The 26,448-nt window shown below is 46.1% G+C and overlaps 1 protein-coding gene across 2 annotated transcripts in view; it reads right to left on the reverse strand.

Moving 5' to 3' along the window:
- TMEM234 (transmembrane protein 234) overlaps positions 1-26,448 on the reverse strand; it is a 79,883-nt gene that overhangs the window by 52,791 nt on the left and 644 nt on the right. The window lies entirely within an intron of this gene.

The raw sequence follows: 26,448 nt of genomic DNA on the forward strand, positions 1-26,448 counted from the left end.
TTTAGGATATAAATCATAAAAAGTGAACAACAATCAATTACAATGCATTTAGATTACAATAAATTCAATATGTACAGCTAAAAAGAGGCGAACCAAGTCTCACAGATGTATAGCTCAATAGGAAATAGAAATACGTTTCTTTGTCACTTGTAAAATCAGCATGAGAAACTTTGCCTGTAACATCTTACTTTTGGTTTTGTTAAAACATAATAAATAATTTTAAAAATACGCTAAAAATTCATAGGATGACTCTCATTGTTAAAGAACAAATAATTAATTTAAAAGCGCTCTATGTCTAACAGTACATTTAAGGAAGTTCACAACAAAATAAGTTATCTTCTCTCCCTCCAACTGCTGCAAAAAAAGAAAGGCTAAGCGACATTGTCTATAGCCAGTTTGCTGTAGCAGTGGGACCAGCCACTTTTTCCTAAAACCATGGAAGAATTTACAAAAGAGAATGGTATGTATAGTCGATTGTGAAGAGGAGTCGTCGCAAGGACAAGGCAGAAGGTCTTTAGCCCAGTTGTTTCGGGTGGGGAATGTGACCAAACGATGAAAAAAGTTCAGCCTGAACCTTACCAGGAGATACCTCTCATTGCTTGTATTGTTAAATGTAAGGTATGGTTGAATAGTGGCTGTCGTTTGTATTAGCAGGGTGAGTTCTACTGTTGGTTTCATAGCCTCTTTCGTTAGTCTGAGTTCCTCTAGGTGGGCTAAACATTTCATTTTTAGCGCCTTTCTTGAAACTTCACTCATTGAGGAGGGGTCATGGTAGTACCTCTCCCATCCCAGATCTTGCAGGAACTTCTTAATGTAACACAGCCACCTGGAATTTTGGGCATTGTCCAACGCTAGGCAATCAGTAAGGATAGACTGTGTAAGAGTAGCTTTATCGGATCTCCAAATTCTATGCCATAATAATATTGGTTCAGCCTTCGCTAAGTCGGTTACATGTGGCAGGCCCAACTCCATATGGCAGGCCATGGTGCCCGTACTCCTTCGGACCGCCAGAAGGTACCTCAGGAAGGAATTTTCCACATTCTGAATTTCTACTGTGGACACAAATCCCCAGAGTCCAGCTCCATACAGGGCCACAGATAGGCATTTAGCATTGTAAATCTTGACTAGTTCGAGGGGAGGTCTCTTACCCAACTTTCTGGAAAAATTACCAAGAGCTGCTGTGGTTCTTAAGAAGAGTAATTTTCGAGTTTCTATAGCAGTTTTCCAGGATAGTTTGTTATCTATTGCTAAGCCAAAGTAGGAATAATTTTGTGTGGTCGCTAATTTTTGGTCATATAGACGAATATCCCTCATTTTTCGTTTATGTCCGGTACCTGCCCTCATGACAAAGGTTTTACTGGTGTTAATTTTCAGGTCAAGACCTGCCATGAAGGTAGAGTATCTGTCCACGCTCTTTTGGAGTTCTAGGGGAGTACGGGCTAGTATGATGGCGTCATCTGCGTAGAGCAGCGCAGGTATTGGTCGGCCGTTCACCATAGGAAGGTCCCGGCATCCCCTGGTCATCGCACCCTCCAAGCCATTAGTATATAGAGTGAAGAGGAGGGGAGCCAGGACACAACCTTGCCTAACTCCTTTTTCCACTGCAAATTCCCCCGTCAGCTTCCCCTCACCCCATAGCGAACCCTAGCTGTGGCATTGGAATAGAGTTCCCTCAAGAACTTGATCAGGTTCGTTGGTACACCCATGTCTCCCAACAAGGTCCAAAGTTTTGAATGAGACACACAATCGAAGGCGGACGAAAGGTCCACGTAAACCATGTACATGTCACCCCTTTTGACATGCACATATTTGTCTATTAGTAGTGTCAAATTCAAAGCCTGCTCGATGGTCCCCAACCCTTGACCGAACCCATACTGGAGGTCAGAGATAATCCTGCCATCGTCCGCCCACTCCTGTAGTCGCTCGAGAATGAGCCGGCCTGCCACCTTTCCCAGCGAGTCCAGGAGTGAGATTGGACTGTAGCAGGTTACCAACCCCCTGTCTCCCTTTTTAAAAATTGGGACAAGTATGGATTTGGACCATGAGGCCAATAGACCTATAGAGCATGTTGCATTCAATACTCAAGTTAAAAGGGGGATCCAAATAGCCATCTGTGCCATAAAGAGGACAATGGGGACGCCGTCTGGGCCCGGTGCCTTGCCACTTTTACTTGCACGCAGGGCCAGATCGACTTGGTTCATTGAGAACTGTAGGTCAATGGGGAATGGGTCTTCAGGTTTGTCAGTAAGTATAGTGTTCTGGGAGGAAAATCATGGGAGGTGGGATCCTCTGAATTGATCTTAAAAATCTTGGAAAAGTGTTGAACCCAGTCCTTTTCCTCTATCACATCTATTTTAGGGTGGTCAGTGTTATTTGCTAAAAAGGGAGACTTAATGACTTGCCAGAAAGCAGCAGAATTTTTAAGAGCGCAGCTTTCGTGCAATTGAGCCCAAAGAAGGGACTTTAGCTCTTTTTTTCTATTCTTTAGGGCGATATTATATTTTTTCCTAAGGGTTCTTATTTCAAGTGGGATCCTGACCGCTTTCCTTAATGCAGTCTTTAGGTCTCGATAAGTGGCCGTACATTCGTGGTTGAACCATCCCTTTTTCGGCTTGGTTTTATGTTTAATTTCTATCCATAAAGCGTCATTTATGGCTTTGATAATCCTGCTGAAGTTAAAAATAAGTTCCTCGTCGGTGGTATCTGGATCAAGGTATTTCAAAATGGAAGGAAAAGCCCCTGTAATCACTTTTGTTGTTATTTCCATTGGGTCTACTTTCCCCCATTTCAGGGCGTATCCATTTAGTCTAATCAGCGTTAAGTTATTTTGATCTAAGATGGAACCCAAGTTATCTTTGGGATTACAAGCTAATGGGCAGGAGATGCTTAGTGGATAGTAGTCACTGAGGGCAATGGAGTGCCTTAAAAATAGTGTATCCCTTGTCCTCTCCCCATTTGAGACCAAGATATAATCTTTTGTTGTTTGGTGACCCTGTCCGTGAAATGTGGGGGCCAATGTTAACTTCTCGTTGTGGAGATTATTTGCTTGGACCAAATTTAGCTCAAACATAATTTCGTTGAGATGGCTTCCAAGAGTACTGTGTCTAAAATGAGATATTGGGTTGCCCTTTCATCAAGAATGCCACAGGTGTTATCGTTACCAGTTAGACAAGGACCCAAGTTAAAGCACCCCCCAGATTACCACTACTTCTCTAGTGGACTTTTTTATATGTGTTAGGAGGATGGAGCGAATCATGGATACCAGGTTTATTGCCTCTTTCTCCGGAAGGTTATTATAGTAGTTCACTATAAGAAACTTATCCCTATTGTTTAAAGTTAGGACGAGAATCTGGAAGCTAGACTCAAGTTTAATGGTGACTACTTCCATCGCTGTCAGGAGATTGGAGACGTAAATGGTTAGACCTCCCTTTGCTCGTCCTCACGTCGAAGGTGTAGCTGGTGAAAAGTAAGTTTTAAACCCTGCAATATTTATTGCGTCGAGTAACCATGTCTCTTGTAGGGCTATGACATCGAAGTTGGAAGTGAATGTCATCTATTCTTCGAATAAGGTTTTAGTACGTTGCCCTGCTATGTTCCAGAATGAGGCAAGTATAAAGGGCCTGGTTTCTCTCTCTTTAGTCCTCCTTTTTCCTGTGTTTGTTGGAGTGGTTTTAATGTCCTGAGGAGGATTGGCGACATAGGATGGTTGATTGATTACCATAGTTCTGGTCGCAAGTTCTTTAGAAGTGACCTGGAGCTCAGTATGCTTTATCTGGGGCTCATAGGAAGTGAATGGACAGTATGACTCAGTATTTTTGGGGAGAACGGTCAAAATACTGTTTTGCGTGACATGTAATATAGGCTTGTGATGCAGTCAATCAACTCCCTCCAGACCCGAAAGACTCGCATAACGGTTTTGAAGGGGTATTGGGTGGTTAGCCTGGAAGTGTTTATTGACTCTATGGTTATAAGTTCTGAGATTAGGTCGAGGAACCAGTAAAGACCTAGGATAAAAATAGGTCATATCACAGGGCGTGATGGATTTATTACCCTTTTCTGGAAACCAGTTTAGGATGTAACTGACTGTTCTATGATCTCTGTAATTGATGACAATTATGTCTCCCTTTTTGTCCTTTATTCTGCTGCCAAGCCATGGAAGACGGCGAACGTGTAGTAACTCGCCGTTTAGGTTTGGAGGAAGGGGACGGTTCTGCCTAAGTTTTGTTTTTTAACTGGGAGTGGTTTTCCCTCTTGCCATCTTCTAGTGTTGGGACTCCTGTTAGGACCACCACTAGTGGGACCGCTTCCGGTGGAAGTTCTACTTGACGCCTAGGCTTTATTAATCTCTCTGGGTTTTTTTTTTATCTTGGTTGCTTTCTGGCTTTCCTGAGTTTGGTATTTTCTCTCTCCTGGGGACCTCTCTTTCTGCGTGTTGTGCGGCGTGGTGTGTTGGTTTGTCGATTACTGGCCTTGGGGGTTTTGATTTATTTGCCTCTATGATTTTTGACTTGTTTTGGGCAATAAGATTTGAGGGTGATGCCGTGGGCGGGATTCCTGGAACAGGCCTAACATTATAATTGATTAGCCCTTTGTTTGCAGCTAATTTCTCCTCTAAGGTACCGAGCCGATCTTCTATTCTTTTTAGTCTCTCTATTAGTGATAATGTTGAGGCTCTGATTAGGTGTTCTATTGTTCCTATTAAGTCCTTACAGGGAGTTTCAAGTGTCAGGCGTGGGGGTGGAGTGCCTGCTGCAGGTATCGTCGTGGTGCTTGGTGTATGGGCTTTAGCGGATTTACCAAAATCAGTGTGGCTAATCTTTTTCCTCTGTGGTTCATTCCCTTTTTTTCTTCGTTTCCTTGGCGGTGAGCCTTGTGCTCTAGGGTGATTGGAATTTTTTGGCTTTTAACGCATGACCTTTACTACAGGTAAGGGTGTATCGGGTATAACTTCTATCTCCGGTGGTAAATTACAAGGAGATGGTGAAACTAGACTGTGCGATACACTGACTGTATCAGGGGTAGGAGTTACATCTCGTAGAAGGATTGGGATACTATTGTTAGTTGTATCTGGGTCCTCATTCTCGACAGGACCGCTAATATGTAATGAGCTGTCTATCTGTGACCAAATAGGGGAGGAGAATTTATTTTTAATCAATTCGACTGAGCGACGTCGCTCAGCTCGTCGTCCTGCAAGTGTGGTCTCCCTTTCGATGTCAGAGGAAATCCTGTATACAAAGTTGTCCAAGGTTCCTTTATTAGCGCCACTTGATTCTTTCGTGTTAGTCAAGGCCATGATGCGTGGGGACAATTATCTGAGACAAAGACAAAGTCGAGCAGGCCTAGGTTAAGGGGGGATAACCCCAGGATAATAGGGGCACAGTCAAACGGACTAGCAATCTAGCAGGCCAATAGTCACTATCAGGGAAGTAATGAAAACTTGGTACCTTGCGATGCAAATGTTTTTGGGTGAGATGTCAGTCAGTGAGTAGGCCCAGCCCGGCCTCCTTCGGCTCCTGAGGGCTACAGAGGGCCAGCCCTTTGCCCGGGCTTAGCCCCGGGCGCTCCAGTGCGCTCCCGCGACGCGGGGGTTAAGAGTGGTTTTAATGCGCCTTCGGGCACTCTAGTGACGGCGTCAGGCTGCACCGCCGCAGGCCGTCACGGGAAAGCGAGTCCTCCGCTCGGCGGCCGCTGGAGTGTAAGGAGCGGAGGCGGGAGGACTCGGGGTGCAGGGCGCTGGTCCCGTTTGGCTCAACAAAAGCTGGTACAAAGCAGGTACAGTCTTGGTCCCAAAAGCAGTTCTGGCAAGGGAGCTTAATAACACTTCAAGCAGTATGTTTTAAACCATTTTTCATCGGGAATGAGTGTATTGTATGTGTATACAGGTAATTGTTCATTGGGGTAGTAATGATGCAATGAGAGCACAGCAAGGAGTGTGTGGAATTATATGGGTGAAAGACACCGAAATTGGCAGAAAGTAATTATTCTGTAATACAGTGTTAGTTATTTGTGTGTGTTCTGCAGCTGAACATTTCTCCCAACAGCCCAATACCATACATGCCAACACACCTGATTCAGGGCGCAAACTGAACATGCGATGATTTGCTACTCTTCTGCGTCTCTGCGGGACCTTCGGGCCCATTCTAGTTCCTGCCGCTCTGTCTTTCCAGGGCGGTTTAGGGGCAATCGTTGCTGCCCGTCCTGCGGCTGGAGGCCTGCCTTGCCGCGTGCCACTGTGCCACGTCTGGTAACTGCTGATGCAAGGCATCTCTGCATGCTGTTGAACACAAGGTCGGTAGGCCGTCATGCCCTGCATATTCATGACCTTTTGGTCAGGGAAAATCCTCTGTGCCTGCTTCTGACGGAAACCTGGCTCGGAGAGGCTTCCCACCCGGATATCTTCTCCTCCATCCCACCGGATTATAACATCTTCCGGCAGGACAGAGCGAAGGGGAGGGGAGGGGGAGTTGCCGTGGTGGTGAAGAAGTGCGTCTCCTGTTCAGTGCTTCCCTCGAACCCTATAGGGAATGCCGAGTCACTTGCCTTCTTGATCAGACTGTCCCCGGGTCAGGCCCTAAAGGGGCTGTTGATCTATAGACCTCCAGGTCCCGTGGGCTCTTTCGTTGAGGATCTTCAGACAGTTGTGTCTGAGTTGGCGTTATCTACTCAGCACTGCTTAGTGGCTGGGGACTTCAATTTCCATCTGGACGTGGCCGATGACCCTGATGCGGCCAAATTGATGGATGTCACTTCTCCGCTTGGTCTCATTCCCTACGTATCAGGGCCAACACATGAGAAGGGGCACACCCTGGATCAGGTGTTTTCATCTGTTCCTCTCGTGGAGGTTGCTACCCTGCAGATGCTCTGGACCGACCACTGGTTGATCAGCTTTGTGGTGCTGGAATGCGCGCGCTCGGATCACAGAGCGCCTACCGTGCTTAAACCGGCCTCGAGAGCGCTTCATAGAGTAACTCCTGACTTGCTCGAGCAGGCACTGCTGAAACACCCCTGTCCTCTCTCGGGGGACCTGGACAGTGATATAGAGACCTTGCAGTGTTGGCTGACCGATCGGTTGGAAGATCTCGCTCCCAAGGTTGTCCCTCGGTCCACGGTGGCCCGGCATTCTGCCCCGTGGTTTACGGAGGCGCTCCGTGTGGCTCGTAGGCAGTGCAAGGTGGCTGAGAGGGCCTGGCGCCTTGCGTACGATGGGGAGACTAAACTTGCCTATAAGGCGGTGTTGAAGGCCTACCATCGGGACATTCTCGGTGCCAAGAGGGTTTATCTGGCTAGGAGGATAGAGGCATCTGCGAACTCCTGTAAGGAGATCTTTACTATTGTGAAGGAGTTTACGATCCCCAGCTCCCGTCCGCCCCCTCCAGCTTCGGCGGACGCTTGGGCCTGCGATCTCGCAGGTTTCTTCACAAATAAGATCAAGGCCATTCAGGCCACCTTCGTGGAGGAACCGGATGGAGGGAGTGGTGTGAAGCTGGCCTCTGGACTGCCGCACACTTCGGTGGCAGTGCTGTCCGACTTCCCCACTGTTTCCAGCGAGGCCTCTCTTATGTTGTTGGCCAACCTCAAATCTGGCTCGCCACTTGATCCCTGCCCCGCCAAATTTTTGGCCGGGATGGCGGCAGTGGTGAACCCCTTAGTCAACCCTATCCTCAATGCCTCCCTGAGGGAGGGGCGGGTCCCTAGCTCTTGGAAAAGAGCGATGGTGATCCCCCTCCTAAAAAAACCGGGCCTTGACACCGAAGTCCTGGCGAACTACAGGCCTATCTCGTTGTTACCTGCACTAGCGAAGCTTACGGAAAAACATGCTCACGGCGCTCTCTCTAGTTTTTTGGAAGCCAATAATCTGCTCCATCCATCTCAATCGGGCTTCCGACCTAATTTTAGTACGGAAACTGCTCTGATTGAGGTGACCGAGATCATCAGGGAGACTCTCGATGCCGGCGGCAGGGCCATGCTGGTCATGTTAGATCTCTCGGCGGCTTTCGACACCGTCCCCCACAAGACGCTTCTAACCAGGCTCTATGACATCGGCCTGAGGGGGACGGTGCTGAGGTGGTTTACTTCTTTCCTGGAAGGCCGCCGCCAGACGGTCTGGGTCTCCCAGAGCTCCGCCGAGATGCCGCCATTGGGAGTTGGGGTTCCACAGGGTTCTGTGTTGAGCCCCACATTATTTAACATCTTTATGTCCCCTCTGGCGGCCTTGGTGGAGGCGTATGGGGCCCAGATCGTCTCCTATGCCGACGACACGCAACTCCTCTTCACATGCGGGAAAGACCAAGAGTTTGTGGGAGAGAGAATCCGGGACTGCCTTGCGCTGGTCTTCGACTGGTTCCAGCGGAACGGTCTGAGGGCCAACTCGGGAAAGTCTGAGATTCTTTTTTTTGGTTGCGTTGCCGATCCGGAGTGGCAGCATTGGTGGCCGTCCGACATGAGTCCTCCTGTACAGTCCTCAGTGGTGGCCAAAAACCTGGGCGTCAAGCTCGACAATCAGCTGTCGCTCCGTACTCACATCCTTGGCTTGGCCGGCACCTGCTACGGACTATTGAAAATGCTCCGCAAATTTTTGCCTTTGTTATCTGAGGAGCACAGGAGGATTACAGTGCAGGCTCTAGTCGGTTCGAGGCTAGATTATGCCAATGCTCTTTTTCTTGGCCTTCCCGATTATCTGGTCCAGCGCCTTCAGGTGGTGCAGAACTCTGCTGCCCGGGCGATTTTTGGTCTAGGGAGACGAGCTCGAGCGTCTGGGTTGCTCCAGTCGCTCCATTGGCTCCCCATCAGGAAGAGGATCCAGTTCAAATCCCTGACCCTGATGCACAAGGCTCTGCATGGTTCAGGAGCGGGATACCTGCAGAGGAGACTGACTTTCTATCGCCCGGCTCGCTCCCTCCGTTCGGAAGCTCTTTGCAGAGCAGTGGTTCCACGGGTGAGGAAGGCTCGTGCGGGAGGGCGGTCTTTTGGCTGCAGAGCCCCCCAGCTTTGGAATCAGCTTCCATTCTCTCTGCGGAGTACGGTTAATTTACTCCAGTTTAGGAGGGGCCTGAAGACCTGGCTTTTTAACTCTTAGTGTGTTTTTACTGCTCACTGTTGCTTCTGTTCAGTTTTTGTTGCTTGTTTTTAGCTGTGTTGTGTTATTTCATTATGAGTTGAGGGTGGAAAGCGTCGGGACACTCCCTGTGAGTAGCTGCACGCTATATAAAAGCTCCATAACATAACATAACATAACATAAGGCTTTTTTCTTTGGTACCCAGGAAAGGAGCTTTTGGCCTTGTCCCGGTGGATTATTCAAAGTGGCCTGTGGTCAAAATGGTAGGGAAAGTTACATCAGAACTGGTAACTGAATTGCTAGAAGATATCTTTTTGCTGGGAAGACATTCTAGAAGAGTTAGTGTCTGATAATGGGCCACAAGTTGTCAGTGTGAAAGTGATGGAGTATATCGCTTAAGGGGGCGTGAATCCACCAAGAATCCAATCGACAAGAAGAATGGTTTACCAAAATGATCAGAGTCTATGCAGTTAGTTGAATAGGAGGAGTCTGTTGGATGAAAACCTTATAGGCTACTATAATCACGGGCCTAATAAGGTTTGTGGGGTGTCTCCTAACAAGTAATTGAGAAGACACAAACCTGCCTCTAGATTCGTTGTGGTGGTTGAAGAGGATATCTGATAATGAATTTGAATCCTAATTTTGTGATGATAAAAAGAGCAGTCAAAAAGTAGAACAAAAACATAAAGAAGGATATGGACAAAAGGAGGCGGAAATGCAGCAAGACTGTCATTAGTGTGGGACAATTGGTTTGAATTAAGTTGCATTCTGAATCAGGGAGGGTTATACCAGTCTGGTCAGATCCAGTAAAGGTTACAAAAATATGAGTGGAGATGAAGGTTGGTGGTTGCAATGTCTGGAATTTCAATATTCCAGAGAAATGACACTTCAGAGGGTTCTTCGTCAAGTAAGGATGGAGGATGAATGCCATTAATGTTTTTCTTGATGTTTCAGAAAGAGAAGTGGAGGCAGGTATGGGTTACTCTTACTATTCCAGCAACAAGTAGACATTATGGTGTTGGGAGTCAGAGTACTGTGTGTGGTGCTACAGTGAATCTGGTGGCACAGAGAACAGAGCAGGGTTCTGTTCTAGCTCTTTGCATACGCGTGTTGTGTACAGAAGGAGCATGCTAGTGAAGTTCCTTGAATATGTGCTAATTTAGTTTAGTTTCTTTTGTTAGTTGTTTCTGTTTGGTTATGTTTTGTGGGGTTCCTAATTGAAGGAGGGAGGTTATGGTAGCATGCTGCATTTTGATTGGACGTCTAGTTGGAATGTGGAACGTGCTATGTGAGTGTGAGAATGTTGCAAGTGGAATCTGCAGGCGCTTGCAGAGAATGCAGAAGTGAAAGGCTGTTTTTTGGTGGGCGCCACTATGAAATATTTTCTTGTGAATACAATTCTTTCTTGTGAATTAACAGCTTACCCTACTGTAATTTCCCCTCCATTCCAACACAAACTCTCGCTACTATCCGTCCAGCAACTGCGCAATATCATACATGCCAACACACCTGATTCAGAGGGGAGAATACCAATTGTTTTAAGCTATCTAAAGCTGCCTCTAATTCAATGTAAGACAATGAAGAAAATAAATTGCCCCAATTGTTTTTCAAAACCTCTTCAGATTTTAACCCCAGAACTGTTTTGTCTCAAGAGGGACTTTGCCCCGTGCACTCAGTCCGCTGCAGCGAGTGGGCTTACAGGAGACTTTCTGTCCCCTGACCCTTGAAAATCACCATATTCAAAGAGGAGAACCTTAATAAAGCTTTGCTATTGCGTTCTAAGGGGTTAGAGCTTGATAAGCACCCGAGAACAGGGGTCCTCTCACAGGCAGAAACACAGTTAGAAAACTTGATTCAGATCAACCAAACCCTGACTCCATGTCCCCCTCTTGGACCTGTTTGCCATCAATTCTGTCATCAGTTTGGGAAAATTAAAGCCCAAAGTGCGGTGGGCCAAGGGGCTGAGAATTTGCTCTTAGGACCTCAGCGGCCTGAAATCCACGTTAAATGACAATGACATCATTCATTACTTTCAAAAGTATGACATGCTCACCTTTCAGGAGACGTGGGCACTCAAGCCAACGCCATTAATTGGATTTATCGAATTGTTCAACCCAGCGAAAAAGAGCAAGGTCAAAGGCAGACCAAATGGAGGAATCCCGACCTAGGTCTCTTCCAAATTATTCCTAAAAATCACTAAATTAGATCCAGCAAAATCCTGGCTGCAATGGGTACTGCTCGCAAATTTGCGCCAAGGGTTACTATTTATTTAAGACTGTTTTTATTGAAGTTTATCAATAAAACACGAATACAGCATTGAAGAAAAAATCCCCTGGGTTAGGGGTTCACAGAAGTTGGCAAAGAGTTTGCAATACATTAGCAAACGGGGTATCACTAACATGTCTGTGCCTTCTGATAGCAAGAGGCGCAAGAGCAGCCCCATAATACAGCAGAGTACTCCAAACGGAAAATGTAGAAGCACTGAATTTATGTACTCAGCAGGTTGGAAACTGCAACTGAATGGGAGCGGCACGAAGCAGGCTAGAGGCAGGTCAAGCTGAGAAGTGGGATATCTTGCGCAAAGCTGTAGTGGTGGTGCGATGTCAGTTAAGGCAGGTTTTGGGAATGCCTGATGTGAGGTTCTGTGCCTCTGGTAATCGACTGATTAGAAAGGGGTAGAGCCTGGAAAAGTCATTAGTGCAGGCAGGCCACGAGTGAGAGAGAGCCCGGGAGGGCCACTGGAGGGAGGCAATCAGACCAGTTAGGTTTACGTGGTGGGACGTCGTCAGGGGACATATGTTGTATATAGTGTGCTAAGCGTGCGTACCTTTCCTGTGAGATTGTGAACTTGCATAGGTAGCGCACCTCTTCCTATCACAGAGCTCCATCCTCTGCTTTCCACATCTGCCCACTGTACCCTGCCATGCTGCCACCGGCGGAGCCCTTCACTGAAGGGTAAGTGTTATTTTGGCAAGTAAGAGGGCCATGCCTGCAAAGTCTGACCTTACCTTGTATTGCTTCTTTCACTTGACAATACCTAAAGCGCAGGCCTCTCAAGTGAATATGCCTGTGAGTGCTGTGACCTCCTGGAGTGCCTTATGTACCGTCCGCCAGAAGGCCACAAGGACCGGGCAGGACAACAGCGTGTGGCAGAGATCTGCATCCCGTGCAATGAAGGTCCACCGTAGGGAAATACCAGTTCACCTGCCCTGGGGTCAAGTACACGCGGAGTGGGGTGGAGAATTGTATATTTTTTAACACAGGTGTTGTAGAGAATTATTGCAAAAACGTTAGAGCTTGCATCCACTCAAAGTAGTTCGGCACCCTCCCCAAGTAATTCTCCCATTTGGTTAGTAGGGGCCCTAAGGAAGTGCCAGTGTGGTCACGCGTCGCTCGGTAGATCCATGTGATCAGGTGACAACCCACCCTCCCCCATGGTAAGGAGTGCTTGGAGGAGAGTGTGGGTCATTGGTTCCTCATCCCGACTTGACCAAAGTGAGATATCTGTTATGTACTTGTCGGCATGTTTGGAATTGTCCTGGAGGGGGTCATAGTCAGCCTGGAGTTGATCAAAGGACAGGAGGTGTCTGTCTGAAAACAAGTCACAAACTGTGACCAATGAACGGTCCTGCCAACTACGTAATTTTGCATCTAAATAGGTCCTAGGATAATGTGGTAGGCCCAGTAGGAGGAACCCTGGTGCATACAGGGGGGGGACTCGTGAGAAGGTGCACTCTAGCGATAAACTTACGGGCCACATGAGCCTTCAAAGGCCGTGGGGAGTTAGGCATACCTTTGGGAATCAGGAAGCTGTGCATTGTATTTATTTTTTATTTATTTATTTTAGTGTGTTTTGATATCGTGCACAGCTACCCCAACGGGGTGTCCCGGCGCTCTACATGCAGACCTTAGATGGTTATTTGAAGCAGAAGTCAATCAGCAGAATAGGTGAGTTTTAAGTGCTCGCCGGAAGGGTTGTTCATCTTTGATCAGCCGGATGGCATTAGGAAGTTTATTCCAGAGGGCCGCTGTCAACACTGGGAAAGCTTTCCCACCTGAGCGGGTTTTCCTGAATCTGGGAACAGAAAGGAGGTTTTTTGACGAGGAACATAGAGTCCTGAAGTTATTATAAGGGATCAAACAAGAAGACAGATATGCGGAGCCTTTACCTTGCATGGCCCGATGAGCTAGTACCAAAGCTTTAAATTCGGCCCTCTTATGCAGTGGTAACCAGTGAAATTCACGGCGGTGGGGGGGCAATGTGCTCACGTAAGGGGAGTCCGGCAACCAATCGCACCGCCGCATTCTGTACTGTCTGAAGGCGATGACTGAGCCCTGCAGACAGGCCAGAATAAAGGCCATTGGCATAGTCCAGGTGCGAAGTAATTAACGCCTGGACTACAATCTTCCTGGTATTACTAGGCAGAAAATGAATGAACTTTTTATCATTCTGATCTTGGCTAGACATGCAGTGGAGACTGTATGCACTTGATGATGAAAAGTAAGGTTGGAATCCCATCTCACTCCAAGATTCTTCACAGAGTCTTTTGGGAGAGGGGGGCACTTAAATCGGTAGGCCACCAAATATTGGGGTCCAATGGAGAAGGCTGGTGGAAAAAGAGATCCTCCGTTTTCCCAGCATTCAATCTTAGGAAATTATTGTCCATCCAGTGGGCAATTGTACGGAGGCAATTTTTTAATGGATCAAATGTTAAGGGGGAAATGTTATTGAATGAAAACATAAGCTGGATATCATCGGCATAGGAGGTGACCTTAGACCTTAGAGGTGATTGTAGATGATGTTAGACGGTTTGGCCCGTGGTAGGTCTCCTCTAGATTGCATCCTGCTAGCCACCGGGCAACCCATTTTAGCCACGCCAAGTAATAGACTACGCACAACAGGGCACCTCAACCTCCCTCTATGATAGGCAGCTTCAGCTTTTTCAGGGCAATATGGTGGCGACTGTTTCTCCAAATAAGTTCTCCTAGTAATGTATCTTGTTTGCAGAAAAAGCCCTTCAACTACTAATAATGAATATTTACATAAATCTATTTAGAAGGAAAAAAACGTCCTCGTCCACAATTTACAATCATCATCATGGAGACCACCGACCACTCAGACACTTATCTATTGATCACAGGCGATTTAAACGTGAATTTATTTGTTACGCATTGACAGGCGAAATCATAACTTTGTATGATATATCACCAAGCTAAAGCAGAAAAATAAATCACTTGGGGGAATCAATCACCAATTACGCACATTAGAAAGCCATTAGACAGCCACAAAGATCTCATTGGCTGACTAAAGGAGGATCAGCCACTCCTCCCCCACACATAGCACTGCATGTTCAAAATCAATACTAGATAATATACACTTGTGAATGGGCCATAGTTTACCCACAATGAATCATTCAGAATTGAGCAGTGGACAAAAAAAGGACCATATCCCACAATGCACCGAAATTAACATTTATTTTCCATCCTCAAGGCAGCTCAACTTGTGGGAACCTCTCCACACTCAATGAGCCTAAAGAGGTTATTGTGGAAGTATTCCCTGGCAAATTCCATTGGGTCAGCGATTGAAGCCTTTTTAGCTAAATCCTTAAACAACCCCCAAAACCCAATCCGTGCATGGGAAAACCTAGTAACAACCTCACTCGCCTGTCAAACACAGGCAACATGTAAAGCCCCCCCGACCGACACGCAATCTGGCAAGACCACCTGGTCTCCCTCCAGTCTTGACCTATTTAACAAGCATTTGCAATGCAATAGGTCTTGAAGCATTAAAGTTTGAGTTATTGCCATTGTATATGACAATGTGTTGCATTACATTTTTAGCAAAGTCTGTATTGGTATATGAAGATGATTTGCAAGATGAAGCAATATTGGCAATAATATTATATTATAATAATATTGTAAGTTACTGTTGTACTTATAAGCATTTTGGTAGCGCATAGTGATGTTGTGGTGGCATGCAGGGCCAACGGTGAGCCATAAGTGAAAAGCCAGTGGCATTAGTGTACAAAGAAGAGGCATGCAGACACAATGGTAAGCCATAAGTCAACAGACATGAAGCACGACCTTAAATACAACACACATAAAGATACATTCAAGAAGCATAACGGTACAAACAACAGGCATAAGGGCTAATACAGGAACATGGAAACACAATCAATATGCATACGTTCACAGAAATGTAGCACGAAGGCATGTACACAAGGGGCATAACAACATAAACAAGAGGCAGGAGGGCAAATACAATAGGCATAGAAACACAATTAAGAAGTATAAGTGCAGAGGCAAGAAGCACAAAGGCAAATACACTAAGCAAGTACACATACACAGGGCCAAGGCACTCTCATATCACCTGGCTCTAAGCACTCTCACATTACCAGGCTCCAAGCACTCTCACATTACCAGGCTCCAAGCACTCTCACATTACCAGGCTCCCAGCACTCTCACATCACCACCCTTTAAGCACTCTCACATCACCAGGCTCCAAGTACTGTCACATTTCCAGGCTCCAAGCAGTCTCAATTTATCAGGCTCAAAGCAGTCTCACATCACCAGGCTCCAAGCACTCTCACATCACCAGGCTCTAGGCACTCTCACATCACCAGGCTGTAGGCACTCTCACATTACCAGGCTCCAAGCACTCTCACATCACCACCCTTTAAGCCACCGTTCATCGTGTGTACAGCACCACCACCTTGAAGCCACCATTCCACGTGCACACAGCACCACCACCTTTAAATCTCTGGTCCTCGTACACACAGCACCGCCACCTTGAAGTCACTGGTTCTCGTGCACACAGCACCACCACCATGAAGCATCTGGTCCGCGCGCACACAGCACCACCACCTTGAATCAACTGGTTCTCATGCACACAGCACCACCACCATGAAGCATCTGGTCTTCGCGCACACAGCACCTCCACCTTGAATCAACTGGTCCTTGTGCACAAAGCACCACCACCTTGAAGCCACAGGTTCTCGTGCACACTGCACCACCACCTTGAAGCCTCTGTTTCTCGTGCACACAGCACCACCACCTTGAAGCCACTGGTACTCACAACAGACATTACCCCCGAATTATCTACACACCACAGTCAACTGCAGTGCATGCTGTCAGGAGGTTGCACCCCAAAACAGAGATATCTCCTGTAGCCCGCTACACACCACCCTGCAGTCACCAACACAGGACAGATCCCCCTGCAGCTGGGGGCGTGGCCGGGTGTCATGGGCCCTGGTGCAAGAGAGGAAATGTCCCCCTGGCTGCTGTTTGAACCATAAGATAGATCAATACTCAGGGTTCAGTCGGAGCCCTCAGGCCTCTGGGTCGCGGTATTACTGCACCTGCTGCACTAATAGACACTCAAACACCCCCCCCCTCACCACCATGGCCAACGACTATCAGAAGAGTCGTTCCTTGCGATCCCCGGTACCCCATACAGCCACCTGCAGGCCTTTATCTGGAGATTTCATCCCAGAAAAGAGGCACGTTGGTGTTCTCAATACTCCAGCGTCCCTTATTGCACCCCAGAAATAATACACAAACCACACCCACCTGATCGGCGCTCTGTCACCCTCGGAATGTTTCAGGTCACCGGCTCTCGTTGTCGCGGTGTCTCATTTATAGTGAAACCATGTGAGCTTTTGAGTTCTGCACAGTTTGTCAAAGCGCGGCGTTCTGCAAGCACACACTCTAGGCGCAAAAGAAAACCACGCGGATCCTGTGGAGATATTCTGACAAAACTTTAGGCAAAGCGCTTGCTGCCAAAATAATAAAAAAATAAAAACACAGTCCGGTCCCTGCGCCCTCCAGTCGGCGAGGCTCTTCTAGAAAGATGTTTTCGACGTTATCTCCAGAACGACTGTACTTTACACCAACTCGATTACCTTAAACCGCGCTCGCTTCTCACAAGGCGTCTTGTAAATAAAAAATAAAAAAGAACGAATTTACAAATATAAATACCTGGGTAGAGGCTAGTGTTGCTGCCTTCCACGTGATTGCATCAGGGACGTGTTCAGATTCAACACTTGTCCAAGTGCGACGGTTCGTCAAATCCTTTCTGTCTGACAGAGAGAATCCAAATAGTACGTCTCAGTCTTCGTGTGTGATCTGAGGCAAGTGAGCTCCAGCAAAGGTGAGCGGCAGCCAAGGAAGAAAGGTGAGTGAGTGACTCACAACTGGCTACGCTCCTTTTTTTCCCCCAAGCCTGGCCCCTCCAACCTCCCGTTAACTCTTTCGGAGGTGGAGTGGCGAAGCAGGTACCAGCTGACACTCGGGCCTCTCCTGTGAAATCTGAAGCTTGCAAGATGGGGGCAGACACCACAAACACGGCGGTTAAAGAAGAATGGGTCCGGGGGCCGGGATTAGGACCTCCTTCCTGCAGGAGCCGCCCTGGGATTTACATGGGCTGTCTGGAGGGAGGGGCGCTTTAGATATGGGCTCACGTTATAGGACATGTGTGACAATACAGACCGTAACAAAGTACAACATCGTAGGCACATAGTGGCTCATTATCTAAATATGTTTAGGCATTTTTACAGCGCTTTTATTATTAGTAGTGTGATTACACCCATGGACATAGGCGTCACTTGTATCTGCCTGCAGCAGAGTCGGTTAGCTGACATTCTGTAGTGTGTGTTATCAGTGCGCGCACAACGTTATCCTATGGGGAAACGCTGCGCGCGGCCAGGTCTTGTCTCCCTTCGTCGTTCTGAGACGGCTGAGACGCAGACTATAGTTCTCTGGCGAGAACGCGCTTCGCGCGTTTATAGCCGAGACCTAAAAAGGGTTCTAAATAGGGAATTACATCTGCTGGCTCTCAACCGCTTGAATCAGGATCTCATTAACAAGGTCAGGGGGATGCATAGACAATACAAAAGTAAACTCTGAGAGCACAAGAAAAAGCACGGCAAAATCTTTTTGGCCAAATTGCATTCTGCCTGCAAAAGCAGCAACTCCAAAAACTTCTGGGAAATAATCTGTAACCTTGTAAAAGCTCAGTAGCTGCAAACAAATCTAACATCTCTGAAGACGCCTGGGCCACATATGTTCAATAATTGTAGCCACTGAGAGGCCCTTAAACCTTAGATGTGGCAGTCCATCAACATGCCAGCTCTGCCCATCTTTTGTTCGGAGTCCATAATATGTCATTTTATCAACAAAAGCAGATTTGACAGAGTGTCCGGCACCAATGGTCTTCTTCTGGCGCTATATAAAGCAAATTCGTCTACATGGGCACAAATTTTAACACCACTCTACAACCATGCAACCACGACATGTCAGATCCCAGACTCATGGCATGGGGCCATCATACACCCAGTATTTAAAGGTAGAGTCCCTTCAAACCCGGGATATTACCGGTAAATCTCTTTGTAGGATAACAACGCAAAACACTCTGGAGGACTCCTCCAAGAGGAACTTCCACTGTGCCAGTAAATCAGACAGGATTTAGAAAATGAATGGGCCTCATCACCAATCTAATGAATATGTCTCACATGATTGACAAAATTAAATCAAATAGCACCTTTCCATATCTCAGCTTTGTAGACTTTAAGGCAGCTTTTAACTCTGTCCCAAGAGTATTCTTAGGGGGGGGGGGAATTGGAAGCACTTGAGATCCCACAACATCTACTCAGAGCCATTATGAAGCTGCATGCAAAAATGTGGGTGCGCATAAAGGTGGGGAATGGGAGTACTGTCTTTAGAATAATTCCAACCACCAACGGCATGAAACAGGGATGCATACTAGCCCCCCCTCCTTTTCAACATTTTTTTGGCTGACCTGGCACCCTCTTTAAATGTTCTCTCTGCCCATCCCCCGAAAATAGGCAGAAAGCATCTGGGCTGTTTGTTTTACGCAGATGATGCACTCCGCATGAGCTAGACAAAAATAGTCCTCCAACGACTGCTAAACACCCTCCAAACATATTGTGATAAAAACCACCTCGTGGTGAATGTACAAAAGACCAAAACAATGATTATAGGGAACAAAAAGGAGGGTGAATGGCTTTCTCAATGGTAGCAAGATTTCCAAAGAGAACACCTACATGTATTTGGCCATTTTAATTGACAGCAGTGGCTCTTTCTTGCCCCCAAAAGAAATACATCTGGAATAGGGCAGGAGCGCTTCCAAGGACCTTTGAAAAACTGGCAAAACGCATGACTGGACCCTCATTAAGGTCACTTTTAGATGTAATCAGGGAAAAATTGATTTAATCTTATATGGGTCTGAAGCCCTGCGTGACAGGTACGCACAGCTTCTTGACAGAATGGTCTCATGTACATATAGGAATACCTTTAGATTACCACACTGAGCATCTCCTTCCCAAATATAGCTGAAGTATTGCCTCACCAGCCACATTGCAATGTGCCAGGGGGTCGTATGTAAGACTCTACCACAAACTTTGCAATTCGAAATCTGAAACTTTAAACCAGGTCCTATGGTCAGAATTGCAGATTTAAGAACTATCATACCAGGCCTAAGTTCATCTTGATCAGTCAATCACAACTTTACAACCAGGGGACCTTTGGCTCTCATCAAATTCCTTATCAATCCTCAAAACTGCCATACAGCGGTTCTCCTCCTCCACTGACAAGAGTAAGTTTGCAAGTTGTTCCCATGCCCACCTTATTATTAACAGCTACAAGGCCCTGCACCTGCAACCCTATTTAGCAGCTGTCCTATCTTTCACAGTTAAACGGCAGCTCAACATGTAGCGATTTGGAGAGTTACAGACTTTAGATTTGGCTCTGAGCTGGCGCAACCGGGTTGGCAGAAAGCAATTCAGGTTATATAATTATCAACAGGAGATAATTGAACATATAACATCCCCTGCCTTGCCCTTAACGGAAACTGAACACAGATATTGGCTGAAACCCATTTTTTTAACAAGTGGGGTCCGGACGGGCAGGAGATCTGTGATCAAGTCCCTGCAAGCCACTGACATCACACTAACTACTTGTTTCGTCAAATTTTTGACTTGTGCAGCAAAGAAACATAATGCTCCCTCGGCTGAGCTCCCTAAGAACGTCTCATGTCAGGATGAGAGTCAATTTAAGCCAGTAATTGGATAATCATTCTACTAAAGTTTATGATATATAACTTGTTCCTTTAGTTATCGTTTTTATGTAAAAAATCTAAATCTAGTGATTTGAAGTCATAAAATATGGAACTATAAGTTGTAAGACTAGTATTTTATGTGAATGAATTATTTTAGCAAATGTGTACTCAATGCTTGTTAATAACTGAGCATCTATAAACAAAGCATGGGATGTAGGGATAATGCCCAGTTTCTTAACCAGTAAATCTTAGTTCCAAGTCCTGATTGTCCTTGTTACAGTCATTACAAAATGATTTCTGACATTCAGAGGCGTGGTATTTTCAGGAAGCATAGTAGGTAGGGTGATGCTGATAGAACCCAAACGATGGGTGGTCTTATACCTCCTTTTCCTGTTCTCTTCTGGCTGAGTTGGGTACACCTCAAACTGGGAAAAGGACAATGGGGACTAAGAATAATTATATTTATCAGTATGTAACTGGGCATTATCCTTAGTCCATCTTGTCCTCGGCACCACCCAACCCCTTTCAGTCCTTTGACAGGGCTTGGATATATACTGGAGGAGCCTGGAAAGCCATGCCCCTCCATGGCACCCCTTATGGGTGGGTGGGTGGAATTTGCATTTTCGGGTCTTCTCGCTTTGTTCGTGTCTTATGACTGCAAGCACCTTATTCGTAATGCACAGGAAACCACCATAAACACTGTTGGGTGTTTCGCTCATACATTTAGGGCCTCATTAGAAGTAACTTGTTAAATTATGACCTGTGTGTAAACCTCGGGTATTTCATGCACCCAAGGCTTTAAGTGGGATGAAAAAACTGAGGGGTCTCTCATATTAGTGTGGTCGATGTAATTAAGGGCATGGCTTAAAACACTTACACTAAAAATCTGTGCTTAGCATATGGTGCTGCCCGACTGGTATTTTGTTGCTTCTGTCCATTTATCCAGATATATAACACAACAAGTAACATTACACTTACAACAAGCCAGGACTATTGGCTTTGTAAATGGTTGTAAATTGCATAAGATGCATAGGCAAAAACTACGACTTTGTTGTATATCATTATGAAAATGTTTCTGTTCTTGTGCGCAAGATTGTGGCGTAAGGCTACAGCTGCCAACTTTCGAAATGAGAAAACAGGATCCCTGACGTCGGGTGAACATCCTGTGATTCATCAAATTAATATGTCCTTGTGTGATGTAACTGGTGCCCATGTTAAGCACTCCAAGTTTGCGCTATACAAAACTGAAAAACAAGTTTCTTTGAAATTACATCAAAAGCAGTGACGGATGGTACTATTGCAGAGTGATTTTTTTTTTCACCCTGAGAGTAAAAATAGATAGCCCGATAGGTATCCGTCTGGGCACCTGCTTTAACCCCTTTGCTGTGGCCGCGATTATACCCGTATGCGGTAAACAAACGAACAGGGCGGGGCCGTGACGAACCCTAGCCGTCATCAGCACACGCCCACCACGGGGCGTGACGGCTGGGGTTCGTCACCAGCATGGGAGGGGTTAAAGAACTGCCAGCAGGGCCCGGCCCACTTAAAGCCCTGAATGCACACGATAATTATGGTTTGCGTTAAATACCTGAAGCATGCCTAAATTACAGCAGGCAAACCCTGCTAAAATTTAACAGGGAAACTGTGTTCTGTATTTATCGTATCATGCGGATTTTGGAACCTTGAACACCAAATCCGCATGGTACTCCCCCTGCCCTGCCAAGTACCACGCATCAGGCGTGATGCTAACGCATTTTTGTGCTGGTGGCCACATCACCGCACTCAAATGCATTAGTCACGCATTTACAAAGCTCCCTGATACACTGGGAGATCATGAGGTGCTCCATCACTAAATAAAAGCCAACTGCGTGGGCAATTCCTGCGATATTTACAGCTTAATATTCTGTTACAGAGGCACTCACTTGTTGCCATGGTGACCCCTTCAAGTTTAAGACTTCAGTCGGAAACATTGTTTCGGTGCTGCGGAACAAAAACAAATTGTGCTCTGATGCCCCGCCCCTCAGAGATTCACGTGTGGCACGGTTTCATTTCTCAGGCTGCTTTATTGTGTCAGAGGGGTCTTCCTCAATCACAAACTATTAAGCGCCAAGCTCACCCAGCCTCAAGTGGAGGATCCGTCGTCTCTGCAGTTAATTTATCCAACGTGGTCAGTGACATGAGAGTGGGGTTGGGTGTCCCCTCCTCCAGCCTTCTGGATTCTGGAGCAAGAGCAGATCAAAGGCTGTGACCGCCATGTCTGAACGAACGTGAATCCACCAGCAGCACTCTGCCTCTAGGTAACTTGGTTTAGCAATAATGCCACGTTTTACTGAATGTTGCACTCCATAATTATGCATTTGTTACATTATTGTTTAAATTCCGTAATCTTTTATTTTTCATGCTGCTCGTGCTCCCGTAGACTGTTGTGTATGTGTGTGGCAGGGTTATACACTGCGCTATCTCGGGAAACATCATTTACCACGAAGGCATTACCACTACTCACGTTTACCACGTGACACTTACCACGCAGGGTGCCTTCCACGCAGGGTTCCTTCCACGACGTCTTTACCACGGGCTAGGGGGGAGACGTGGTATTCCTTGAAGTCGATCAGCGTGGGCATGAGGGGGCAGAGGGAGGGGGGGGGCTCGGAGGGGAGCTTGGGGGGGCTGAGGGGGGGTCTCCCCCCCCCAAAAAAAACAAGCAGATTAGTTTAACAAAAAAAACGGGAAAAAAATTAAAAGAAAGAGGAAAGAGCCTCCCCCAAAGACGTGCCGTGTACGTCAAAAAAACAGTCCTTTTTTTATTTCGGTGTACGTGTTTTGACGTTTGTTTCAAAGGAGGATGGAAGTAAGGGCTCGAGGAGAAAGACGTGCAGGTAAGACGTTTCTACTCGTAGACAAATGCAACGTTGTAAATACCAGCGTGGTAAAGCCACTTGCGAGGTAAAATTCGCGTGGTAAAGCCATGCGTGGTAACTGAAGTCGTGGTATAATCATATAACCCGCTATCTCTGGATCAGATCTCAGACAGATCGCCTCTGCCACCCTGCTCTGAAGCTGCTGTGTAAACCTGTTATTGTGGGCAAAAACAAGAGACTTTGTTTGACTCAAGGTATTAGAGCCACTCCCACGTTTGATGTTTAAGAGAAACAGGGGAACCCTACTCACTAAAAAAACAGGTTAATAGCTATATAGGAAAAACAGTGGTTCCTGTGGAATGATATACTATGAGGTTATGATACATAAGCACAATCGTAATATAGAGGGTTAGATAATGGCAGAGCGCGAAGGAACTACTAATTCCAGTGTAGTGTATTTTATGGATTTTTTAAACAATAAAGTCAGAGTAAACATTATACATCAAAACAACATTTGTGCATAGTGTCCCAAGTGACAAAGGGAACCTAACCCTAACCTCATAACGGCTATGGAACGTCCAGCTCCAGTGCTGGACGTTCCATTGCAACTATGAGGTTCGAACGTTCAATGGCCGACGGCAGCACTCCTGAGGTAGTGGTGCTGTCGGCCGCCGAACGTTCGAAGCACTTAAGAGGTTAGGTGACAATGTGAATATTATATACAAGGTTTCCACGGTTTGTACAAGTCGACCATTATCAAAACAATTCCATGTGAACAGCAACTACATACAAAGATATGTGCTGGGAAAATGGTTCGCTTCTTCTGTTTGTCGACGGCGTTTCGACCCTCAAAACAATGTGGGGTCTCTTCAGGACGACTGATGAAGGGACATCTGAATTTATGATTACGCAGCTTTGTACAAATGATGTGCCACACGTGAAGAATAGAGGAAAAGGGTTTACTCACATGAGGACCTGTCCGGGTACTCAATGTGAGGACAGGCTGTCAATCCAATGGGTTATGTAGGTAGAGCAAAGGGGCTCAATTAATTTTACGCCACAGCCGTAGCGTTGCAGAATCCCTTTGTGGATTACCAGTGACAAAACACTGGGAGTTTCTCTCAGTAGAAGATTAGTAAAGCGGGACAGCGCTCCATGTGTAGATCCAGAAAAAGCAGCGTCAGTCAGCTTGACCAGGTACAATGAGACAGCCCCAAGCCACTCTCCCCGCACAGCATTGGGGTCGGTGTGACAGAGAAGTAAACGTGCATCGATTCAGGCCTGGTAATTTTTTTTTACCATTGTTTCACAGTAGTACACTACCCCAGAGTGACGCATTATAAGAAACTCCAAACCCTTAATATTATTTTGGCTTTATCTTACATTCCCTAAAAGTATTTGCATTCTAATGTAGTGTTTTTATGAAACAGATAGGCCTCTTCTACAGTGCACTGACTTAGTTGGTTGGTTATAGCTGTCTGAGTTAGTTAAAATTTATAGGTGGGTGCTTATTATGGGGTATGATAGAGCGTTGTGTGGCTGAGGCTGAAGGCTTAGAGAGCTTCCTGCAGTGCCTGTCGGTGGGTAAAATAAAGGTGTTCACACTATCCAACCCTTGGCCTCTCTGTAGAGAGATGTTCACATGTCTGCCGATTGTGATTTCTATCTTATATAAAACTGTATGAAGGAGTAATAAGCAGATATCAAAATACTGAGCGCATAAAAAGAAAAGTGTGTTTGAGGGTGAGGAAAGAGAGGGTGGGTAAGTGCATGGTAAAGGGGGCCATACACGTAGTGCTTGCAGGACACTGAAAAATAAGAGGCTGAGGAAAGAGATGATGCAATGTATGCAGAATAATGTTTTCAAAAAGATGCAGAGAAAAACGGAGAGGCCTGTGGCTCATGGTGAAAGACTGCAAATGAAAGCAGCGTGAAACAAGAACAGAAAGCGATCAGATCCTCCGAAGACCAGTAGCCCTTTCACAGATCTTAGTAATGGTTAATTACTGCTTACATTTACTTGCAAGAAAGTATCACTCTGTGTCGCTCATTTGACAGTAGAATTTCACTCATATGCAGGTCAACTGGAATTACGTGGTAGGGGAGGGTCAAATTATGCAGCAGGGTAGAGTAAATTGTGAGGCAGGAAAAGGCAAATTATGCTGCTTATGCGGCACATTTTGTGATAGTACTACTTCAGTATTTTGTCATTTTTAAGCTTGTTAACAGTGTGTGGGCATTTGTTGTGCCTCATTAGTACCAGCTTAACACCCAACGATAGCAATAAACTATATAAAGGGCCTTCCACTGCTCAGCAACACGTGTTGTAGTGTTTTTACTAACTTTTGAATCATTCGAGGTAAAAACAAAGTTGTTTTTTAAATCTGCAGATTATGCAGCAGATGATGGATTATGGTGCAAATGCGGCAAATCTACAATTATGCGAAAATACCAGCACAATCACATAATTCCAGTGGCCATGCTCATATGCACACTGACACCACCAAAATGTCACAATTAAGCGGTCTATAAACTTGGTAGCTATGTTTCTGGTGATTTGCAGCAGTTTTAAGATCTTTTCGAGTTTCTCGTTGCTCAAATGGGTGTAATTTCTGATATTCATAAGTTTCCCTTGTCTTCATTGCTTTATTTTTGCTCGCAAGTTTGTGTCACTCAAAGTCGTTGAATGTCACTCATAATTACACTGAAATTAAGAAAATGTCACACATAAACAATTTGAAACCTTGGCAGCTAGGTTTCCCATAATAGATGTTATTTATCGTTCCTGATAAATAACCAGGGCTTTAAGTGGGCCGGGTCTCAAGGGGTCTGAGCACCGGCAGTTTTTTTCAGGGGGCCTCGAAGCGGGTCGCTATCGGGCTCTGTTTTTGAGCCTTGACACAGGCAGCCCGTTTTTTCTCCCGGACTGCAATGACCGCTGTTTGCTGTCACTGCAGTCCGGAAAAAAGTGCCATGGCTCAAAACAAAGCCTGATAGAGACCCGTTTCGAGACCGCACCAGGCACATGGATGTGCGCTGCTCACACTGTTCACTTCTCAGTAGTAAAGAAGTTACAGCATGACGTCATGCCAGGGGAGCGTTGTGGGGGAAGGGAAATCCTTTAAGAGTAATTTTCTTTCTGGATTTCCCTTCGCTTTCTGAAACTCAGGAGCAGCAACATTATGGTAGGGTCACCAAGGATTTAATTGGAAGCTTTGTCAATATTATATACAAGTTATAGTTGCAGCTTATTTATCTTCTGCAAGTAATAACCATTGACAAAGCCAATATTACTTACTATTGTATGTATGATGTTACTTGTATCAAATATCCGGATCCAATGACGTAAACAGCAAATTACAAGTCAGGCAGCAAACTATGCTAAGCACAGATTTTTTTGCGTAAGTGATTAAAAGCCACGCCCCTAATTACACTGACCACGCCCCTTTGAGAGACCCCC

The sequence above is a fragment of the Lissotriton vulgaris genome, chromosome 2_1 (genome assembly GCF_964263255.1).
Source record: "Lissotriton vulgaris chromosome 2_1, aLisVul1.2, whole genome shotgun sequence".
NCBI classification, from domain to species: Eukaryota; Metazoa; Chordata; class Amphibia; order Caudata; family Salamandridae; genus Lissotriton; species Lissotriton vulgaris.